We start from the raw sequence: 20073 nt of genomic DNA, 5'->3' as shown, positions 1-20073 counted from the left end.
GTCAAACAACTTTGTTAATTAAAATTTTAATGTGTATTCCTTGATTAAAAATTTTTGCGCACCACAAATGGAAGCATTTTATTTGAATAGGAAAGGTTATCTTGCCATTTTTTTGATAGCTTTGCGCAGAGACGATATCGTAACCGATGAGGTTTATCCGAGGTGCGATTATTGCTAGTTGAAAACTATTCCCAATACCCCGCCCTGACGACGTGAAAAACCGTTGGCCGAGGCAATTTCTGAAGATTTCCCAGTGAAGTCTTTTATTCTAAATCAAAAGCTGTTATGTAGGAGGTTTATGTGACAGGTTTTGACTGTTAGATTTAAGTTTCGAAGCGCACCAATACCACATGCTTTGGTTTTTCGTCGAGTAATCGCAGCGAGCTCTAACACGTTTAAATAAAACCATTTTTTAATAAATTAAATAAAAAAATATCATAGAAAAAACCAAGGCTTTTATGATTTAGATTTATAAGTGTCGATTCAACGGACCTAAAAAATCTCGACCGACAAAAACTTGTTGGTCTATAATAAGGGTAAGTATATTAAACTTACCTCGGGTACGAAAGGTTCCGGATTGAATTACCACACAAACCTTTGTTATTTTTGAATTGATTTATTCCCATTTTTAAAAATTACATAGTTTATGTGATAAAATTTTATTGGGTTTATAATCTTTTTTTATTTAAATAACCAAAACCACTGAAAATTAACTTTCAAAATTATTAAGTAAAAACAAATTGAATAATAAATTTATTGATACTGGAAAACTGTGAATTTTTTTAAATGTATGTCAAAAAAGTTGTGCTTATCTTGATTATGTTGTGGTTAAATTTAAAAAAAAAATTTTCAGCATTTTGATAAAAACTTATAAAAAAAAGCAAGATAAAATTTTACTTGACGACGTTAGGTATCGGATAAATAGTTGTTATACAATTTATTATTTTGGTGCTTTTATTAAACAAAAATGAAATTAGTTTTCTATGCTTAATAATTATGTTTAATGGTCAAACAAATTTGTTAATTAAAATTTTAATGTGTATTCCTTGATTAAAAATTTTTGCGCACCACATATGAAAGCATTTTATTTGAATAGGAAAGGTTATCTTGCCATTTTTTTGATAGCTTTGCGCAAAGGCGATATTGTAACCGATCAGGTTTATCCGAGGTGCGATTATTGCTAGTTGAAAACTATTCCCAATGCCCCGCCCTGACGACGTGAAAAACCGTTGGCCGAGGCAATTTCTGAAGATTTCCTTGTAAAGTTATTTATTCTTTAATCAAAACCTTTTATATTAGAGGTTTATGTAACAGGTTTTGATTAATAGATTTAAGGTTCGAAACGCACCAATACCACATGCTTTGGTTTTTTGTCGAGTAATTGCGGCGAGCTCTCTAACACGTTCAAATAAAATCATTTTTTAATAAATTAAATAAAAAATATCATAGAAAAAACCAAGGCCTTTACGATTTAGATTTATAAGTGTCGATTTAACGGAATTAAAAAATCTCGACTGACAAAAACTTGTTGGTCTATAATAAGGGTAAGTATATTAAACTTACCTCGGGTCTGAAAGGTTCTGGATTGGATTACCACAAAAACCTTTGTTATTTTTGAAGTGATTTATTCCCATTTTTAAAAATTACATAGTTTATGTGATAAAATTTTATTGGGTTTATAATCTTTTTTTATTTAAATAACCAAAACCACTGAAAATTAACTTTCAAAATTATTAAGTAAAAAAAAATTGAATAATAAATTTATTGATACTGGAAAATTGTGAATTTTTTTAAATGTATGTCAAAAAAGTTGTGCTTATCTTGATTATGTTGTGGTTAAATTTAAAAAAAAAATTTTCAGCATTTTGATAAAAACTTATAAGAAAAAGCAAGATAAAATTTTACTTGACGACGTTAGGTATCGGATAAATAGTTGTTATACAATTTATTATTTTGGTGCTTTTATTAAACAAAATGAAATTAGTTTTCTATGCTTAATAATTATGTTTAATGGTCAAACAAATTTGTTAATTAAAATTTTAATGTGTATTCCTTGATTAAAAATTTTTGCGCACCACAAATGGAAGCATTTTATTTGAATAGGAAAGGTTATCTTGCCATTTTTTGAAAGCTTTGCGCAGAGGCGATATCGTAACCGATGAGGTTTATCCGAGGTGCGATTATTGCTAGTTGAAAACTATTCTCAATACCCCGCCCTGACGACGTGAAAAACCGTTGGCCGAAGCAATTTCTGAAGATTTCCCAGTGAAGTCTTTTATTCTAAATCAAAAGCTGTTATGTAGGAGGTTTATGTGACAGGTTTTGACTGATAGATTTAAGTTTCGAATCGCACCAATACCACATGCTTTGGTTTTTCGTCGAGTAATCGCAGCGAGCTCTAACACGTTTAAATAAAACCATTTTTTAATAAATTAAATAAAAAAATATCATAAAAAAAACCAAGGCTTTTATGATTTAGATTTATAAGTGTCGATTCAACGGACCTAAAAAATCTCGACCGACAAAAACTTGTTGGTCTATAATAAGGGTAAGTATATTAAACTTACCTCGGGTCTGAAAGGTTCCGGATTGGATTACCACACAAACCTTTGTTATTTTTGAATTGATTTATTCCCATTTTTAAAAATTACATAGTTTATGTGATAAAATTTTATTGGGTTTATAATCTTTTTTTATTTAAATAACCAAAACCACTGAAAATTAACTTTCAAAATTATTAAGTAAAAACAAATTGAATAATAAATTTATTGATACTGGAAAACTGTGAATTTTTTTAAATGTATGTCAAAAAAGTTGTGCTTATCTTGATTATGTTGTGGTTAAATTTAAAAAAAAAATTTTCAGCATTTTGATAAAAACTTATAAAAAAAAGCAAGATAAAATTTTACTTGACGACGTTAGGTATCGGATAAATAGTTGTTATACAATTTATTATTTTGGTGCTTTTATTAAACAAAAATGAAATTAGTTTTCTATGCTTAATAATTATGTTTAATGGTCAAACAAATTTGTTAATTAAAATTTTAATGTGTATTCCTTGATTAAAAATTTTTGCGCACCACATATGGAAGCATTTTATTTGAATAGGAAAGGTTATCTTGCCATTTTTTTTGATAGCTTTGCGCAAAGGCGATATTGTAACCGATCAGGTTTATCCGAGGTGCGATTATTGCTAGTTGAAAACTATTCCCAATGCCCCGCCCTGACGACGTGAAAAACCGTTGGCCGAGGCAATTTCTGAAGATTTCCTTGTAAAGTTATTTATTCTTTAATCAAAACCTTTTATATTAGAGGTTTATGTAACAGGTTTTGATTAATAGATTTAAGGTTCGAAACGCACCAATACCACATGCTTTGGTTTTTTGTCGAGTAATTGCGGCGAGCTCTCTAACACGTTCAAATAAAATCATTTTTTAATAAATTAAATAAAAAATATCATAGAAAAAACCAAGGCCTTTACGATTTAGATTTATAAGTGTCGATTTAACGGAATTAAAAAATCTCGACTGACAAAAACTTGTTGGTCTATAATAAGGGTAAGTATATTAAACTTACCTCGGGTCTGAAAGGTTCTGGATTGGATTACCACAAAAACCTTTGTTATTTTTGAAGTGATTTATTCCCATTTTTAAAAATTACATAGTTTATGTGATAAAATTTTATTGGGTTTATAATCTTTTTTTATTTAAATAACCAAAACCACTGAAAATTAACTTTCAAAATTATTAAGTAAAAAAAAATTGAATAATAAATTTATTGATACTGGAAAACTGTGAATTTTTTTAAATGTATGTCAAAAAAGTTGTGCTTATCTTGATTATGTTGTGGTTAAATTTAAAAAAAAAATTTTCAGCATTTTGATAAAAACTTATAAGAAAAAGCAAGATAAAATTTTACTTGACGACGTTAGGTATCGGATAAATAGTTGTTATACAATTTATTATTTTGGTGCTTTTATTAAACAAAATGAAATTAGTTTTCTATGCTTAATAATTATGTTTAATGGTCAAACAAATTTGTTAATTAAAATTTTAATGTGTATTCCTTGATTAAAAATTTTTGCGCACCACAAATGGAAGCATTTTATTTGAATAGGAAAGGTTATCTTGCCATTTTTTGAAAGCTTTGCGCAGAGGCGATATCGTAACCGATGAGGTTTATCCGAGGTGCGATTATTGCTAGTTGAAAACTATTCTCAATACCCCGCCCTGACGACGTGAAAAACCGTTGGCCGAAGCAATTTCTGAAGATTTCCCAGTGAAGTCTTTTATTCTAAATCAAAAGCTGTTATGTAGGAGGTTTATGTGACAGGTTTTGACTGATAGATTTAAGTTTCGAATCGCACCAATACCACATGCTTTGGTTTTTCGTCGAGTAATCGCAGCGAGCTCTAACACGTTTAAATAAAACCATTTTTTAATAAATTAAATAAAAAAATATCATAGAAAAAACCAAGGCTTTTATGATTTAGATTTATAAGTGTCGATTCAACGGACCTAAAAAATCTCGACCGACAAAAACTTGTTGGTCTATAATAAGGGTAAGTATATTAAACTTACCTCGGGTACGAAAGGTTCCGGATTGAATTACCACACAAACCTTTGTTAATTTTGAATTGATTTATTCCCATTTTTATAAATTACATAGTTTATGTGATAAAATTTTATTGGGTTTATAATCTTTTTTTATTTAAATAACCAAAACCGCTGAAAATTAACTTTCAAAATTATTAAATAAAAACAAATTGAATAATAAATTTATTGATACTGGAAAACTGTGAATTTTTTTAAATGTATGTCAAAAAAGTTGTGCTTATCTTGATTATGTTGTGGTTAAGTTTAAAAAAAAAATTTTCAGCATTTTGATAAAAACTTATAAGAAAAAGCAAGATAAAATTTTACTTGACGACGTTAGGTATCGGATAAATAGTTGTTATACAATTTATTATTTTGGTGCTTTTATTAAACAAAAATGAAATTAGTTTTCTATGCTTAATAATTATGTTTAATGGTCAAACAAATTTGTTAATTAAAATTTTAATGTGTATTCCTTGATTAAAAATTTTTGCGCACCACAAATGGAAGCATTTTATTTGAATAGGAAAGGTTATCTTGCCATTTTTTTGATAGCTTTGCGCAGAGGCGATATCGTAACCGATGAGGTTTATCCGAGGTGCGATTATTGCTAGTTGAAAACTATTCCCAATACCCCGCCCTGACGACGTGAAAAACCGTTGGCCGAGGCAATTTCTGAAGATTTCCCAGTGAAGTCTTTTATTCTAAATCAAAAGCTGTTATGTAGGAGGTTTATGTGACAGGTTTTGACTGTTAGATTTAAGTTTCGAAGCGCACCAATTCCACATGCTTTGGTTTTTCGTCGAGTAATCGCAGCGAGCTCTAACACGTTTAAATAAAACCATTTTTTAATAAATTAAATAAAAAAATATCATAGAAAAAACCAAGGCTTTTATGATTTAGATTTATAAGTGTCGATTCAACGGACCTAAAAAATCTCGACCGACAAAAACTTGTTGGTCTATAATAAGGGTAAGTATATTAAACTTACCTCGGGTACGAAAGGTTCCGGATTGGATTACCACACAAACCTTTGTTATTTTTGAATTGATTTATTCCCATTTTTAAAAATTACATAGTTTATGTGATAAAATTTTATTGGGTTTATAATCTTTTTTTATTTAAATAACCAAAACCGCTGAAAATTAACTTTCAAAATTATTAAGTAAAAACAAATTGAATAATAAATTTATTGATACTGGAAAACTGTGAATTTTTTTAAATGTATGTCAAAAAAGTTGTGCTTATCTTGATTATGTTGTGGTTAAATTTAAAAAAAAAATTTTCAGCATTTTGATAAAAACTTATAAGAAAAAGCAAGATAAAATTTTACTTGACGACGTTAGGTATCGGATAAAAAGTTGTTATACAATTTATTATTTTGGTGCTTTTATTAAACAAAAATGAAATTAGTTTTCTATGCTTAATAATTATGTTTAATGGTCAAACAACTTTGTTAATTAAAATTTTAATGTGTATTCCTTGATTAAAAATTTTTGCGCACCACAAATGGAAGCATTTTATTTGAATAGGAAAGGTTATCTTGCCATTTTTTTGATAGCTTTGCGCAGAGGCGATATCGTAACCGATGAGGTTTATCCGAGGTGCGATTATTGCTAGTTGAAAACTATTCCCAATACCCCGCCCTGACGACGTGAAAAACCGTTGGCCGAGGCAATTTCTGAAGATTTCCCAGTGAAGTCTTTTATTCTAAATCAAAAGCTGTTATGTAGGAGGTTTATGTGACAGGTTTTGACTGTTAGATTTAAGTTTCGAAGCGCACCAATACCACATGCTTTGGTTTTTCGTCGAGTAATCGCAGCGAGCTCTAACACGTTTAAATAAAACCATTTTTTAATAAATTAAATAAAAAAATATCATAGAAAAAACCAAGGCTTTTATGATTTAGATTTATAAGTGTCGATTCAACGGACCTAAAAAATCTCGACCGACAAAAACTTGTTGGTCTATAATAAGGGTAAGTATATTAAACTTACCTCGGGTACGAAAGGTTCCGGATTGGATTACCACACAAACCTTTGTTATTTTTGAATTGATTTATTCCCATTTTTAAAAATTACATAGTTTATGTGATAAAATTTTATTGGGTTTATAATCTTTTTTTATTTAAATAACCAAAACCGCTGAAAATTAACTTTCAAAATTATTAAGTAAAAACAAATTGAATAATAAATTTATTGATACTGGAAAACTGTGAATTTTTTTAAATGTATGTCAAAAAAGTTGTGCTTATCTTGATTATGTTGTGGTTAAATTTAAAATAAAATTTTCAGCATTTTGATAAAAACTTATAAGAAAAAGCAAGATAAAATTTTACTTGACGACGTTAGGTATCGGATAAATAGTTGTTATACAATTTATTATTTTGGTGCTTTTATTAAACAAAAATGAAATTAGTTTTCTATGCTTAATAATTATGTTTAATGGTCAAACAAATTTGTTATTTAAAATTTTAATGTGTATTTCTTGATTAAAAATTTTTGCGCACCACAAATGGAAGCATTTTATTTGAATAGGAAAGGTTATCTTGCCATTTTTTGATAGCTTTGCGCAGAGGCGATATCGTAACCGATGAGGTTTATCCCAGGTGCGATTATTGCTAGTTGAAAAATATTCCCAATACCCCGCCCTGACGACGTGAAAAACCGTTGGCCGAGGCAATTTCTGAAGATTTCCCAGTGAAGTCTTTTATTCTAAATCAAAAGCTGTTATGTAGGAGGTTTATGTGACAGGTTTTGACTGTTAGATTTAAGTTTCGCAGCGCACCAATACCACATGCTTTGGTTTTTCGTCGAGTAATCGCAGCGAGCTCTAACACGTTTAAATAAAACCATTTTTTAATAAATTAAATAAAAAAATATCATAGAAAAAACCAAGGCTTTTATGATTTAGATTTATAAGTGTCGATTCAACGGACCTAAAAAATCTCGACCGACAAAAACTTGTTGGTCTATAATAAGGGTAAGTATATTAAACTTACCTCGGGTACGAAAGGTTCCGGATTGGATTACCACACAAACCTTTGTTATTTTTGAATTGATTTATTCCCATTTTTAAAAATTACATAGTTTATGTGATAAAATTTTATTGGGTTTATAATCTTTTTTTATTTAAATAACCAAAACCGCTGAAAATTAACTTTCAAAATTATTAAGTAGAAACAAATTGAATAATAAATTTATTGATACTGGAAAACTGTGAATTTTTTTAAATGTATGTCAAAAAAGTTGTGCTTATCTTGATTATGTTGTGGTTAAATTTAAAAAAAAAATTTTCAGCATTTTGATAAAAACTTATAAGAAAAAGCAAGATAAAATTTTACTTGACGACGTTAGGTATCGGATAAATAGTTGTTATACAATTTATTATTTTGGTGCTTTTATTAAACAAAAATGAAATTAGTTTTCTATGCTTAATAATTATGTTTAATGGTCAAACAACTTTGTTAATTAAAATTTTAATGTGTATTCCTTGATTAAAAATTTTTGCGCACCACAAATGGAAGCATTTTATTTGAATAGGAAAGGTTATCTTGCCATTTTTTTGATAGCTTTGCGCAGAGACGATATCGTAACCGATGAGGTTTATCCGAGGTGCGATTATTGCTAGTTGAAAACTATTCCCAATACCCCGCCCTGACGACGTGAAAAACCGTTGGCCGAGCCAATTTGTGAAAATTTCCCAGTGAAGTCTTTTATTCTAAATCAAAAGCTGTTATGTAGGAGGTTTATGTGACAGGTTTTGACTGTTAGATTTAAGTTTCGAAGCGCACCAATACCACATGCTTTGGTTTTTCGTCGAGTAATCGCAGCGAGCTCTAACACGTTTAAATAAAACCATTTTTTAATAAATTAAATAAAAAAATATCATAGAAAAAACCAAGGCTTTTATGATTTAGATTTATAAGTGTCGATTCAACGGACCTAAAAAATCTCGACCGACAAAAACTTGTTGGTCTATAATAAGGGTAAGTATATTAAACTTACCTCGGGTACGAAAGGTTCCGGATTGGATTACCACACAAACCTTTGTTATTTTTGAATTGATTTATTCCCATTTTTAAAAATTACATAGTTTATGTGATAAAATTTTATTGGGTTTATAATCTTTTTTTATTTAAATAACCAAAACCACTGAAAATTAACTTTCAAAATTATTAAGTAAAAACAAATTGAATAATAAATTTATTGATACTGGAAAACTGTGAATTTTTTTAAATGTATGTCAAAAAAGTTGTGCTTATCTTGATTATGTTGTGGTTAAATTTAAAAAAAAAATTTTCAGCATTTTGATAAAAACTTATAAAAAAAAGCAAGATAAAATTTTACTTGACGACGTTAGGTATCGGATAAATAGTTGTTATACAATTTATTATTTTGGTGCTTTTATTAAACAAAAATGAAATTAGTTTTCTATGCTTAATAATTATGTTTAATGGTCAAACAAATTTGTTAATTAAAATTTTAATGTGTATTCCTTGATTAAAAATTTTTGCGCACCACATATGGAAGCATTTTATTTGAATAGGAAAGGTTATCTTGCCATTTTTTTGATAGCTTTGCGCAAAGGCGATATTGTAACCGATCAGGTTTATCCGAGGTGCGATTATTGCTAGTTGAAAACTATTCCCAATGCCCCGCCCTGACGACGTGAAAAACCGTTGGCCGAGGCAATTTCTGAAGATTTCCTTGTAAAGTTATTTATTCTTTAATCAAAACCTTTTATATTAGAGGTTTATGTAACAGGTTTTGATTAATAGATTTAAGGTTCGAAACGCACCAATACCACATGCTTTGGTTTTTTGTCGAGTAATTGCGGCGAGCTCTCTAACACGTTCAAATAAAATCATTTTTTAATAAATTAAATAAAAAATATCATAGAAAAAACCAAGGCCTTTACGATTTAGATTTATAAGTGTCGATTTAACGGAATTAAAAAATCTCGACTGACAAAAACTTGTTGGTCTATAATAAGGGTAAGTATATTAAACTTACCTCGGGTCTGAAAGGTTCTGGATTGGATTACCACAAAAACCTTTGTTATTTTTGAAGTGATTTATTCCCATTTTTAAAAATTACATAGTTTATGTGATAAAATTTTATTGGGTTTATAATCTTTTTTTATTTAAATAACCAAAACCACTGAAAATTAACTTTCAAAATTATTAAGTAAAAAAAAATTGAATAATAAATTTATTGATACTGGAAAACTGTGAATTTTTTTAAATGTATGTCAAAAAAGTTGTGCTTATCTTGATTATGTTGTGGTTAAATTTAAAATAAAATTTTCAGCATTTTGATAAAAACTTATAAGAAAAAGCAAGATAAAATTTTACTTGACGACGTTAGGTATCGGATAAATAGTTGTTATACAATTTATTATTTTGGTGCTTTTATTAAACAAAAATGAAATTAGTTTTCTATGCTTAATAATTATGTTTAATGGTCAAACAAATTTGTTATTTAAAATTTTAATGTGTATTTCTTGATTAAAAATTTTTGCGCACCACAAATGGAAGCATTTTATTTGAATAGGAAAGGTTATCTTGCCATTTTTTTGGTAGCTTTGCGCAGAGGCGATATCGTAACCGATGAGGTTTATCCGAGGTGCGATTATTGCTAGTTGAAAACTATTCCCGATACCCCGCCCTGACGACGTGAAAAACCGTTGGCCGAGGCAATTTCTGAAGATTTCCCAGTGAAGTCTTTTATTCTAAATCAAAAGCTGTTATGTAGGAGGTTTATGTGACAGGTTTTGACTGTTAGATTTAAGTTTCGAAGCGCACCAATACCACATGCTTTGGTTTTTCGTCGAGTAATCGCAGCGAGCTCTAACACGTTTAAATAAAACCATTTTTTAATAAATTAAATAAAAAAATATCATAGAAAAAACCAAGGCTTTTATGATTTAGATTTATAAGTGTCGATTCAACGGACCTAAAAAATCTCGACCGACAAAAACTTGTTGGTCTATAATAAGGGTAAGTATATTAAACTTACCTCGGGTACGAAAGGTTCCGGATTGGATTACCACACAAACCTTTGTTATTTTTGAATTGATTTATTCCCATTTTTAAAAATTACATAGTTTATGTGATAAAATTTTATTGGGTTTATAATCTTTTTTTATTTAAATAACCAAAACCGCTGAAAATTAACTTTCAAAATTATTAAGTAAAAACAAATTGAATAATAAATTTATTGATACTGGAAAATTGTGAATTTTTTTAAATGTATGTCAAAAAAGTTGTGCTTATCTTGATTATGTTGTGGTTAAATTTAAAAAAAAAATTTTCAGCATTTTGATAAAAACTTATAAGAAAAAGCAAGATAAAATTTTACTTGACGACGTTAGGTATCGGATAAATAGTTGTTATACAATTTATTATTTTGGTGCTTTTATTAAACAAAAAAGAAATTAGTTTTCTATGCTTAATAATTATGTTTAATGGTCAAACAACTTTGTTAATTAAAATTTTAATGTGTATTCCTTGATTAAAAATTTTTGCGCACCACAAATGGAAGCATTTTATTTGAATAGGAAAGGTTATCTTGCCATTTTTTTGATAGCTTTGCGCAGAGGCGATATCGTAACCGATGAGGTTTATCCGAGGTGCGATTATTGCTAGTTGAAAACTATTCCCAATACCCCGCCCTGACGACGTGAAAAACCGTTGGCCGAGGCAATTTCTGAAGATTTCCCAGTGAAGTCTTTTATTCTAAATCAAAAGCTGTTATGTAGGAGGTTTATGTGACAGGTTTTGACTGTTAGATTTAAGTTTCGAAGCGCACCAATACCACATGCTTTGGTTTTTCGTCGAGTAATCGCAGCGAGCTCTAACACGTTTAAATAAAACCATTTTTTAATAAATTAAATAAAAAAATATCATAGAAAAAACCAAGGCTTTTATGATTTAGATTTATAAGTGTCGATTCAACGGACCTAAAAAATCTCGACCGACAAAAACTTGTTGGTCTATAATAAGGGTAAGTATATTAAACTTACCTCGGGTACGAAAGGTTCCGGATTGGATTACCACACAAACCTTTGTTATTTTTGAATTGATTTATTCCCATTTTTAAAAATTACATAGTTTATGTGATAAAATTTTATTGGGTTTATAATCTTTTTTTATTTAAATAACCAAAACCACTGAAAATTAACTTTCAAAATTATTAAGTAAAAACAAATTGAATAATAAATTTATTGATACTGGAAAACTGTGAATTTTTTTAAATGTATGTCAAAAAAGTTGTGCTTATCTTGATTATGTTGTGGTTAAATTTAAAAAAAAAATTTTCAGCATTTTGATAAAAACTTATAAAAAAAAGCAAGATAAAATTTTACTTGACGACGTTAGGTATCGGATAAATAGTTGTTATACAATTTATTATTTTGGTGCTTTTATTAAACAAAAATGAAATTAGTTTTCTATGCTTAATAATTATGTTTAATGGTCAAACAAATTTGTTAATTAAAATTTTAATGTGTATTCCTTGATTAAAAATTTTTGCGCACCACATATGGAAGCATTTTATTTGAATAGGAAAGGTTATCTTGCCATTTTTTTGATAGCTTTGCGCAAAGGCGATATTGTAACCGATCAGGTTTATCCGAGGTGCGATTATTGCTAGTTGAAAACTATTCCCAATGCCCCGCCCTGACGACGTGAAAAACCGTTGGCCGAGGCAATTTCTGAAGATTTCCTTGTAAAGTTATTTATTCTTTAATCAAAACCTTTTATATTAGAGGTTTATGTAACAGGTTTTGATTAATAGATTTAAGGTTCAAAACGCACCAATACCACATGCTTTGGTTTTTTGTCGAGTAATTGCGGCGAGCTCTCTAACACGTTCAAATAAAATCATTTTTTAATAAATTAAATAAAAAATATCATAGAAAAAACCAAGGCCTTTACGATTTAGATTTATAAGTGTCGATTTAACGGAATTAAAAAATCTCGACTGACAAAAACTTGTTGGTCTATAATAAGGGTAAGTATATTAAACTTACCTCGGGTCTGAAAGGTTCTGGATTGGATTACCACAAAAACCTTTGTTATTTTTGAAGTGATTTATTCCCATTTTTAAAAATTACATAGTTTATGTGATAAAATTTTATTGGGTTTATAATCTTTTTTTATTTAAATAACCAAAACCACTGAAAATTAACTTTCAAAATTATTAAGTAAAAAAAAATTGAATAATAAATTTATTGATACTGGAAAACTGTGAATTTTTTTAAATGTATGTCAAAAAAGTTGTGCTTATCTTGATTATGTTGTGGTTAAATTAAAAAAAAAAATTTTCAGCATTTTGATAAAAACTTATAAGAAAAAGCAAGATAAAATTTTACTTGACGACGTTAGGTATCGGATAAATAGTTGTTATACAATTTATTATTTTGGTGCTTTTATTAAACAAAATGAAATTAGTTTTCTATGCTTAATAATTATGTTTAATGGTCAAACAAATTTGTTAATTAAAATTTTAATGTGTATTCCTTGATTAAAAATTTTTGCGCACCACAAATGGAAGCATTTTATTTGAATAGGAAAGGTTATCTTGCCATTTTTTGAAAGCTTTGCGCAGAGGCGATATCGTAACCGATGAGGTTTATCCGAGGTGCGATTATTGCTAGTTGAAAACTATTCTAAATACCCCGCCCTGACGACGTGAAAAACCGTTGGCCGAAGCAATTTCTGAAGATTTCCCAGTGAAGTCTTTTATTCTAAATCAAAAGCTGTTATGTAGGAGGTTTATGTGACAGGTTTTGACTGATAGATTTAAGTTTCGAATCGCACCAATACCACATGCTTTGGTTTTTCGTCGAGTAATCGCAGCGAGCTCTAACACGTTTAAATAAAACCATTTTTTAATAAATTAAATAAAAAAATATCATAGAAAAAACCAAGGCTTTTATGATTTAGATTTATAAGTGTCGATTCAACGGACCTGAAAAATCTCGACCGACAAAAACTTGTTGGTCTATAATAAGGGTAAGTATATTAAACTTACCTCGGGTACGAAAGGTTCCGGATTGAATTACCACACAAACCTTTGTTAATTTTGAATTGATTTATTCCCATTTTTATAAATTACATAGTTTATGTGATAAAATTTTATTGGGTTTATAATCTTTTTTTATTTAAATAACCAAAACCGCTGAAAATTAACTTTCAAAATTATTAAATAAAAACAAATTGAATAATAAATTTATTGATACTGGAAAACTGTGAATTTTTTTAAATGTATGTCAAAAAAGTTGTGCTTATCTTGATTATGTTGTGGTTAAGTTTAAAAAAAAAATTTTCAGCATTTTGATAAAAACTTATAAGAAAAAGCAAGATAAAATTTTACTTGACGACGTTAGGTATCGGATAAATAGTTGTTATACAATTTATTATTTTGGTGCTTTTATTAAACAAAAATGAAATTAGTTTTCTATGCTTAATAATTATGTTTAATGGTCAAACAAATTTGTTAATTAAAATTTTAATGTGTATTCCTTGATTAAAAATTTTTGCGCACCACAAATGGAAGCATTTTATTTGAATAGGAAAGGTTATCTTGCCATTTTTTTGATAGCTTTGCGCAGAGGCGATATCGTAACCGATGAGGTTTATCCGAGGTGCGATTATTGCTAGTTGAAAACTATTCCCAATACCCCGCCCTGACGACGTGAAAAACCGTTGGCCGAGGCAATTTCTGAAGATTTCCCAGTGAAGTCTTTTATTCTAAATCAAAAGCTGTTATGTAGGAGGTTTATGTGACAGGTTTTGACTGTTAGATTTAAGTTTCGAAGCGCACCAATTCCACATGCTTTGGTTTTTCGTCGAGTAATCGCAGCGAGCTCTAACACGTTTAAATAAAACCATTTTTTAATAAATTAAATAAAAAAATATCATAGAAAAAACCAAGGCTTTTATGATTTAGATTTATAAGTGTCGATTCAACGGACTTAAAAAATCTCGACCGACAAAAACTTGTTGGTCTATAATAAGGGTAAGTATATTAAACTTACCTCGGGTACGAAAGGTTCCGGATTGGATTACCACACAAACCTTTGTTATTTTTGAATTGATTTATTCCCATTTTTAAAAATTACATAGTTTATGTGATAAAATTTTATTGGGTTTATAATCTTTTTTTATTTAAATAACCAAAACCGCTGAAAATTAACTTTCAAAATTATTAAGTAAAAACAAATTGAATAATAAATTTATTGATACTGGAAAACTGTGAATTTTTTTAAATGTATGTCAAAAAAGTTGTGCTTATCTTGATTATGTTGTGGTTAAATTTAAAAAAAAAATTTTCAGCATTTTGATAAAAACTTATAAGAAAAAGCAAGATAAAATTTTACTTGACGACGTTAGGTATCGGATAAATAGTTGTTATACAATTTATTATTTTGGTGCTTTTATTAAACAAAAATGAAATTAGTTTTCTATGCTTAATAATTATGTTTAATGGTCAAACAACTTTGTTAATTAAAATTTTAATGTGTATTCCTTGATTAAAAATTTTTGCGCACCACAAATGGAAGCATTTTATTTGAATAGGAAAGGTTATCTTGCCATTTTTTTGATAGCTTTGCGCAGAGGCGATATCGTAACCGATGAGGTTTATCCGAGGTGCGATTATTGCTAGTTGAAAACTATTCCCAATACCCCGCCCTGACGACGTGAAAAACCGTTGGCCGAGGCAATTTCTGAAGATTTCCCAGTGAAGTCTTTTATTCTAAATCAAAAGCTGTTATGTAGGAGGTTTATGTGACAGGTTTTGACTGTTAGATTTAAGTTTCGAAGCGCACCAATACCACATGCTTTGGTTTTTCGTCGAGTAATCGCAGCGAGCTCTAACACGTTTAAATAAAACCATTTTTTAATAAATTAAATAAAAAAATATCATAGAAAAAACCAAGGCTTTTATGATTTAGATTTATAAGTGTCGATTCAACGGACCTAAAAAATCTCGACCGACAAAAACTTGTTGGTCTATAATAAGGGTAAGTATATTAAACTTACCTCGGGTACGAAAGGTTCCGGATTGGATTACCACACAAACCTTTGTTATTTTTGAATTGATTTATTCCCATTTTTAAAAATTACATAGTTTATGTGATAAAATTTTATTGGGTTTATAATCTTTTTTTATTTAAATAACCAAAACCGCTGAAAATTAACTTTCAAAATTATTAAGTAAAAACAAATTGAATAATAAATTTATTGATACTGGAAAACTGTGAATTTTTTTAAATGTATGTCAAAAAAGTTGTGCTTATCTTGATTATGTTGTGGTTAAATTTAAAATAAAATTTTCAGCATTTTGATAAAAACTTATAAGAAAAAGCAAGATAAAATTTTACTTGACGACGTTAGGTATCGGATAAATAGTTGTTATACAATTTATTATTTTGGTGCTTTTATTAAACAAAAATGAAATTAGTTTTCTATGCTTAATAATTATGTTTAATGGTCAAACAAATTTGTTATTTAAAATTTTAATGTGTATTTCTTGATTAAAAATTTTTGCGCACCACAAATGGAAGCATTTTATTTGAATAGGAAAGGTTATCTTGCCATTTTTTGATAGCTTTGCGCAGAGGCGATATCGTAACCGATGAGGTTTATCCCAGGTGCGATTATTGCTAGTTGAAAACTATTCCCAATACCCCGCCCTGGCGACGTGAAAAACCGTTGGCCGAGGCAATTTCTGAAGATTTCCCAGTGAAGTCTTTTATTCTAAATCAAAAGCTGTTATGTAGGAAGTTTATGTGACAGGTTTTGACTGATAGATTTAAGTTTCGAAGCGCACCAATACCACATGCTTTGGTTTTTCGTCGAGTAATCGCAGCGAGCTCTAACACGTTTAAATAAAACCATTTTTTAATAAATTAAATAAAAAAATATCATAGAAAAAACCAAGGCTATTATGATTTAGATTTATAAGTGTCGATTTAACGGACTTAAAAAATCTCGACCGACAAAAACTTGTTGGTCTATAATAAGGGTAAGTATATTAAACTTACCTCGGGTACGAAAGGTTCCGGATTGGATTACCACACAAACCTTTGTTATTTTTGAATTGATTTATTCCCATTTTTAAAAATTACATAGTTTATGTGATAAAATTTTATTGGGTTTATAATCTTTTTTTATTTAAATAACCAAAACCGCTGAAAATTAACTTTCAAAATTATTAAGTAAAAAAAATTGAATAATAAATTTATTGATACTGGAAAACTGTGAATTTTTTTAAATGTATGTCAAAAAAGTTGTGCTTATCTTGATTATGTTGTGGTTAAATTTAAAAAAAAAATTTTCAGCATTTTGATAAAAACTTATAAGAAAAAGCAAGATAAAATTTTACTTGACGACGTTAGGTATTGGATAAATAGTTGTTATACAATTTATTATTTTGGTGCTTTTATTAAACAAAAATGAAATTAGTTTTCTATGCTTAATAATTATGTTTAATGGTCAAACAACTTTGTTAATTAAAATTTTAATGTGTATTCCTTGATTAAAAATTTTTGCGCACCACAAATGGAAGCATTTTATTTAAATAGGAAAAGTTATCTTGCCATTTTTTTGATAGCTTTGCGCAGAGGCGATATCGTAACCGATGAGGTTTATCCGAGGTGCGATTATTGCTAGTTGAAAACTATTCCCAATACCCCGCCCTGACGACGTGAAAAACCGTTGGCCGAGGCAATTTCTGAAGATTTCCCAGTGAAGTCTTTTATTCTAAATCAAAAGCTGTTATGTAGGAGGTTTATGTGACAGGTTTTGACTGTTAGATTTAAGTTTCGCAGCGCACCAATACCACATGCTTTGGTTTTTCGTCGAGTAATCGCAGCGAGCTCTAACACGTTTAAATAAAACCATTTTTTAATAAATTAAATAAAAAAATATCATAGAAAAAACCAAGGCTTTTATGATTTAGATTTATAAGTGTCGATTCAACGGACCTAAAAAATCTCGACCGACAAAAACTTGTTGGTCTATAATAAGGGTAAGTATATTAAACTTACCTCGGGTACGAAAGGTTCCGGATTGGATTACCACACAAACCTTTGTTATTTTTGAATTGATTTATTCCCATTTTTAAAAATTACATAGTTTATGTAATAAAATTTTATTGGGTTTATAATCTTTTTTTATTTAAATAACCAAAACCGCTGAAAATTAACTTTCAAAATTATTAAGTAGAAACAAATTGAATAATAAATTTATTGATACTGGAAAACTGTGAATTTTTTTAAATGTATGTCAAAAAAGTTGTGCTTATCTTGATTATGTTGTGGTTAAATTTAAAAAAAAAATTTTCAGCATTTTGATAAAAACTTATAAGAAAAAGCAAGATAAAATTTTACTTGACGACGTTAGGTATCGGATAAATAGTTGTTATACAATTTATTATTTTGGTGCTTTTATTAAACAAAATGAAATTAGTTTTCTATGCTTAATAATTATGTTTAATGGTCAAACAACTTTGTTAATTAAAATTTTAATGTGTATTCCTTGATTAAAAATTTTTGCGCACCACAAATGGAAGCATTTTATTTGAATAGGAAAGGTTATCTTGCCATTTTTTTGATAGCTTTGCGCAGAGACGATATCGTAACCGATGAGGTTTATCCGAGGTGCGATTATTGCTAGTTGAAAACTATTCCCAATACCCCGCCCTGACGACGTGAAAAACCGTTGGCCGAGGCAATTTCTGAAGATTTTCCAGTGAAGTCTTTTATTCTAACTCAAAAGCTGTTATGTAGGAGGTTTATGTGACAGGTTTTGACTGTTAGATTTAAGTTTCGAAGCGCACCAATACCACATGCTTTGGTTTTTCGTCGAGTAATCGCAGCGAGCTCTAACACGTTTAAATAAAACCATTTTTTAATAAATTAAATAAAAAAATATCATAGAAAAAACCAAGGCTTTTATGATTTAGATTTATAAGTGTCGATTCAACGGACCTAAAAAATCTCGACCGACAAAAACTTGTTGGTCTATAATAAGGGTAAGTATATTAAACTTACCTCGGGTACGAAAGGTTCCGGATTGGATTACCACACAAACCTTTGTTATTTTTGAATTGATTTATTCCCATTTTTAAAAATTACATAGTTTATGTGATAAAATTTTATTGGGTTTATAATCTTTTTTTATTTAAATAACCAAAACCGCTGAAAATTAACTTTCAAAATTATTAAGTAAAAACAAATTGAATAATAAATTTATTGATACTGGAAAACTGTGAATTTTTTTAAATGTATGTCAAAAAAGTTGTGCTTATCTTGATTATGTTGTGGTTAAATTTAAAATAAAATTTTCAGCATTTTGATAAAAACTTATAAGAAAAAGCAAGATAAAATTTTACTTGACGACGTTAGGTATCGGATAAATAGTTGTTATACAATTTATTATTTTGGTGCTTTTATTAAACAAAAATGAAATTAGTTTTCTATGCTTAATAATTATGTTTAATGGTCAAACAAATTTGTTATTTAAAATTTTAATGTGTATTTCTTGATTAAAAATTTTTGCGCACCACAAATGGAAGCATTTTATTTGAATAGGAAAGGTTATCTTGCCATTTTTTGATAGCTTTGCGCAGAGGCGATATCGTAACCGATGAGGTTTATCCCAGGTGCGATTATTGCTAGTTGAAAACTATTCCCAATACCCCGCCCTGGCGACGTGAAAAACCGTTGGCCGAGGCAATTTCTGAAGATTTCCCAGTGAAGTCTTTTATTCTAAATCAAAAGCTGTTATGTAGGAAGTTTATGTGACAGGTTTTGACTGATAGATTTAAGTTTCGAAGCGCACCAATACCACATGCTTTGGTTTTTCGTCGAGTAATCGCAGCGAGCTCTAACACGTTTAAATAAAACCATTTTTTAATAAATTAAATAAAAAAATATCATAGAAAAAACCAAGGCTATTATGATTTAGATTTATAAGTGTCGATTCAACGGACTTAAAAAATCTCGACCGACAAAAACTTGTTGGTCTATAATAAGGGTAAGTATATTAAACTTACCTCGGGTACGAAAGGTTCCGGATTGGATTACCACACAAACCTTTGTTATTTTTGAATTGATTTATTCCCATTTTTAAAAATTACATAGTTTATGTGATAAAATTTTATTGGGTTTATAATCTTTTTTTATTTAAATAACCAAAACCGCTGAAAATTAACTTTCAAAATTATTAAGTAAAAACAAATTGAAAAATAAATTTATTGATACTGGAAAACTGTGAATTTTTTTAAATGTATGTCAAAAAAGTTGTGCTTATCTTGATTATGTTGTGGTTAAATTTAAAAAAAAAAATTTCAGCATTTTGATAAAAACTTATAAGAAAAAGCAAGATAAAATTTTACTTGACGACGTTAGGTATCGGATAAATAGTTGTTATACAATTTATTATTTTGGTGCTTTTATTAAACAA

General features: G+C 28.7%; 20 non-coding genes across 20 annotated transcripts; all 20 read left to right on the top strand.

The window, feature by feature from the left end:
* Nucleotides 1-117: 117 nt before the first annotated feature.
* LOC145761779 (U4 spliceosomal RNA) lies at nucleotides 118-258 on the top strand. Its single transcript, XR_014287441.1, has one exon. It is a non-coding gene; the product is annotated as a U4 spliceosomal RNA (small nuclear RNA).
* Nucleotides 259-1123: 865 nt separating this feature from the next.
* LOC145761871 (U4 spliceosomal RNA) lies at nucleotides 1124-1264 on the top strand. Its single transcript, XR_014287527.1, has one exon. It is a non-coding gene; the product is annotated as a U4 spliceosomal RNA (small nuclear RNA).
* An 865-nt stretch (nucleotides 1265-2129) lies between these two features.
* LOC145761819 (U4 spliceosomal RNA) lies at nucleotides 2130-2270 on the top strand. The gene has a single exon (XR_014287479.1). It is a non-coding gene; the product is annotated as a U4 spliceosomal RNA (small nuclear RNA).
* Nucleotides 2271-3136: 866 nt separating this feature from the next.
* On the top strand, nucleotides 3137-3277 carry LOC145761870 (U4 spliceosomal RNA). The gene has a single exon (XR_014287526.1). It is a non-coding gene; the product is annotated as a U4 spliceosomal RNA (small nuclear RNA).
* An 865-nt stretch (nucleotides 3278-4142) lies between these two features.
* LOC145761818 (U4 spliceosomal RNA) lies at nucleotides 4143-4283 on the top strand. The gene has a single exon (XR_014287478.1). It is a non-coding gene; the product is annotated as a U4 spliceosomal RNA (small nuclear RNA).
* Nucleotides 4284-5148: 865 nt separating this feature from the next.
* LOC145761697 (U4 spliceosomal RNA) lies at nucleotides 5149-5289 on the top strand. Its single transcript, XR_014287364.1, has one exon. It is a non-coding gene; the product is annotated as a U4 spliceosomal RNA (small nuclear RNA).
* An 865-nt stretch (nucleotides 5290-6154) lies between these two features.
* Nucleotides 6155-6295, top strand: LOC145761695 (U4 spliceosomal RNA). Its single transcript, XR_014287362.1, has one exon. It is a non-coding gene; the product is annotated as a U4 spliceosomal RNA (small nuclear RNA).
* Nucleotides 6296-7158: 863 nt separating this feature from the next.
* On the top strand, nucleotides 7159-7299 carry LOC145761859 (U4 spliceosomal RNA). Its single transcript, XR_014287515.1, has one exon. It is a non-coding gene; the product is annotated as a U4 spliceosomal RNA (small nuclear RNA).
* Nucleotides 7300-8164: 865 nt separating this feature from the next.
* LOC145761882 (U4 spliceosomal RNA) lies at nucleotides 8165-8305 on the top strand. Its single transcript, XR_014287537.1, has one exon. It is a non-coding gene; the product is annotated as a U4 spliceosomal RNA (small nuclear RNA).
* Nucleotides 8306-9170: 865 nt separating this feature from the next.
* On the top strand, nucleotides 9171-9311 carry LOC145761869 (U4 spliceosomal RNA). The gene has a single exon (XR_014287525.1). It is a non-coding gene; the product is annotated as a U4 spliceosomal RNA (small nuclear RNA).
* Nucleotides 9312-10177: 866 nt separating this feature from the next.
* LOC145761726 (U4 spliceosomal RNA) lies at nucleotides 10178-10318 on the top strand. The gene has a single exon (XR_014287392.1). It is a non-coding gene; the product is annotated as a U4 spliceosomal RNA (small nuclear RNA).
* Nucleotides 10319-11183: 865 nt separating this feature from the next.
* On the top strand, nucleotides 11184-11324 carry LOC145761694 (U4 spliceosomal RNA). The gene has a single exon (XR_014287361.1). It is a non-coding gene; the product is annotated as a U4 spliceosomal RNA (small nuclear RNA).
* An 865-nt stretch (nucleotides 11325-12189) lies between these two features.
* Nucleotides 12190-12330, top strand: LOC145761868 (U4 spliceosomal RNA). The gene has a single exon (XR_014287524.1). It is a non-coding gene; the product is annotated as a U4 spliceosomal RNA (small nuclear RNA).
* An 865-nt stretch (nucleotides 12331-13195) lies between these two features.
* On the top strand, nucleotides 13196-13336 carry LOC145761855 (U4 spliceosomal RNA). The gene has a single exon (XR_014287512.1). It is a non-coding gene; the product is annotated as a U4 spliceosomal RNA (small nuclear RNA).
* An 865-nt stretch (nucleotides 13337-14201) lies between these two features.
* On the top strand, nucleotides 14202-14342 carry LOC145761693 (U4 spliceosomal RNA). The gene has a single exon (XR_014287360.1). It is a non-coding gene; the product is annotated as a U4 spliceosomal RNA (small nuclear RNA).
* An 865-nt stretch (nucleotides 14343-15207) lies between these two features.
* LOC145761692 (U4 spliceosomal RNA) lies at nucleotides 15208-15348 on the top strand. The gene has a single exon (XR_014287359.1). It is a non-coding gene; the product is annotated as a U4 spliceosomal RNA (small nuclear RNA).
* Nucleotides 15349-16211: 863 nt separating this feature from the next.
* LOC145761847 (U4 spliceosomal RNA) lies at nucleotides 16212-16352 on the top strand. Its single transcript, XR_014287504.1, has one exon. It is a non-coding gene; the product is annotated as a U4 spliceosomal RNA (small nuclear RNA).
* Nucleotides 16353-17216: 864 nt separating this feature from the next.
* LOC145761691 (U4 spliceosomal RNA) lies at nucleotides 17217-17357 on the top strand. Its single transcript, XR_014287358.1, has one exon. It is a non-coding gene; the product is annotated as a U4 spliceosomal RNA (small nuclear RNA).
* Nucleotides 17358-18221: 864 nt separating this feature from the next.
* LOC145761757 (U4 spliceosomal RNA) lies at nucleotides 18222-18362 on the top strand. The gene has a single exon (XR_014287421.1). It is a non-coding gene; the product is annotated as a U4 spliceosomal RNA (small nuclear RNA).
* Nucleotides 18363-19225: 863 nt separating this feature from the next.
* LOC145761846 (U4 spliceosomal RNA) lies at nucleotides 19226-19366 on the top strand. The gene has a single exon (XR_014287503.1). It is a non-coding gene; the product is annotated as a U4 spliceosomal RNA (small nuclear RNA).
* Nucleotides 19367-20073: the final 707 nt, after the last annotated feature.

Source organism: Corella eumyota, chromosome 7 (genome assembly GCF_963082875.1).
Source record: "Corella eumyota chromosome 7, kaCorEumy4.1, whole genome shotgun sequence".
In the NCBI taxonomy this organism is placed as follows: Eukaryota; Metazoa; Chordata; class Ascidiacea; order Phlebobranchia; family Corellidae; genus Corella; species Corella eumyota.
Note: the sequence above shows the minus strand (reverse complement) of the source record. Positions and strands in the feature narration are given on the sequence as shown.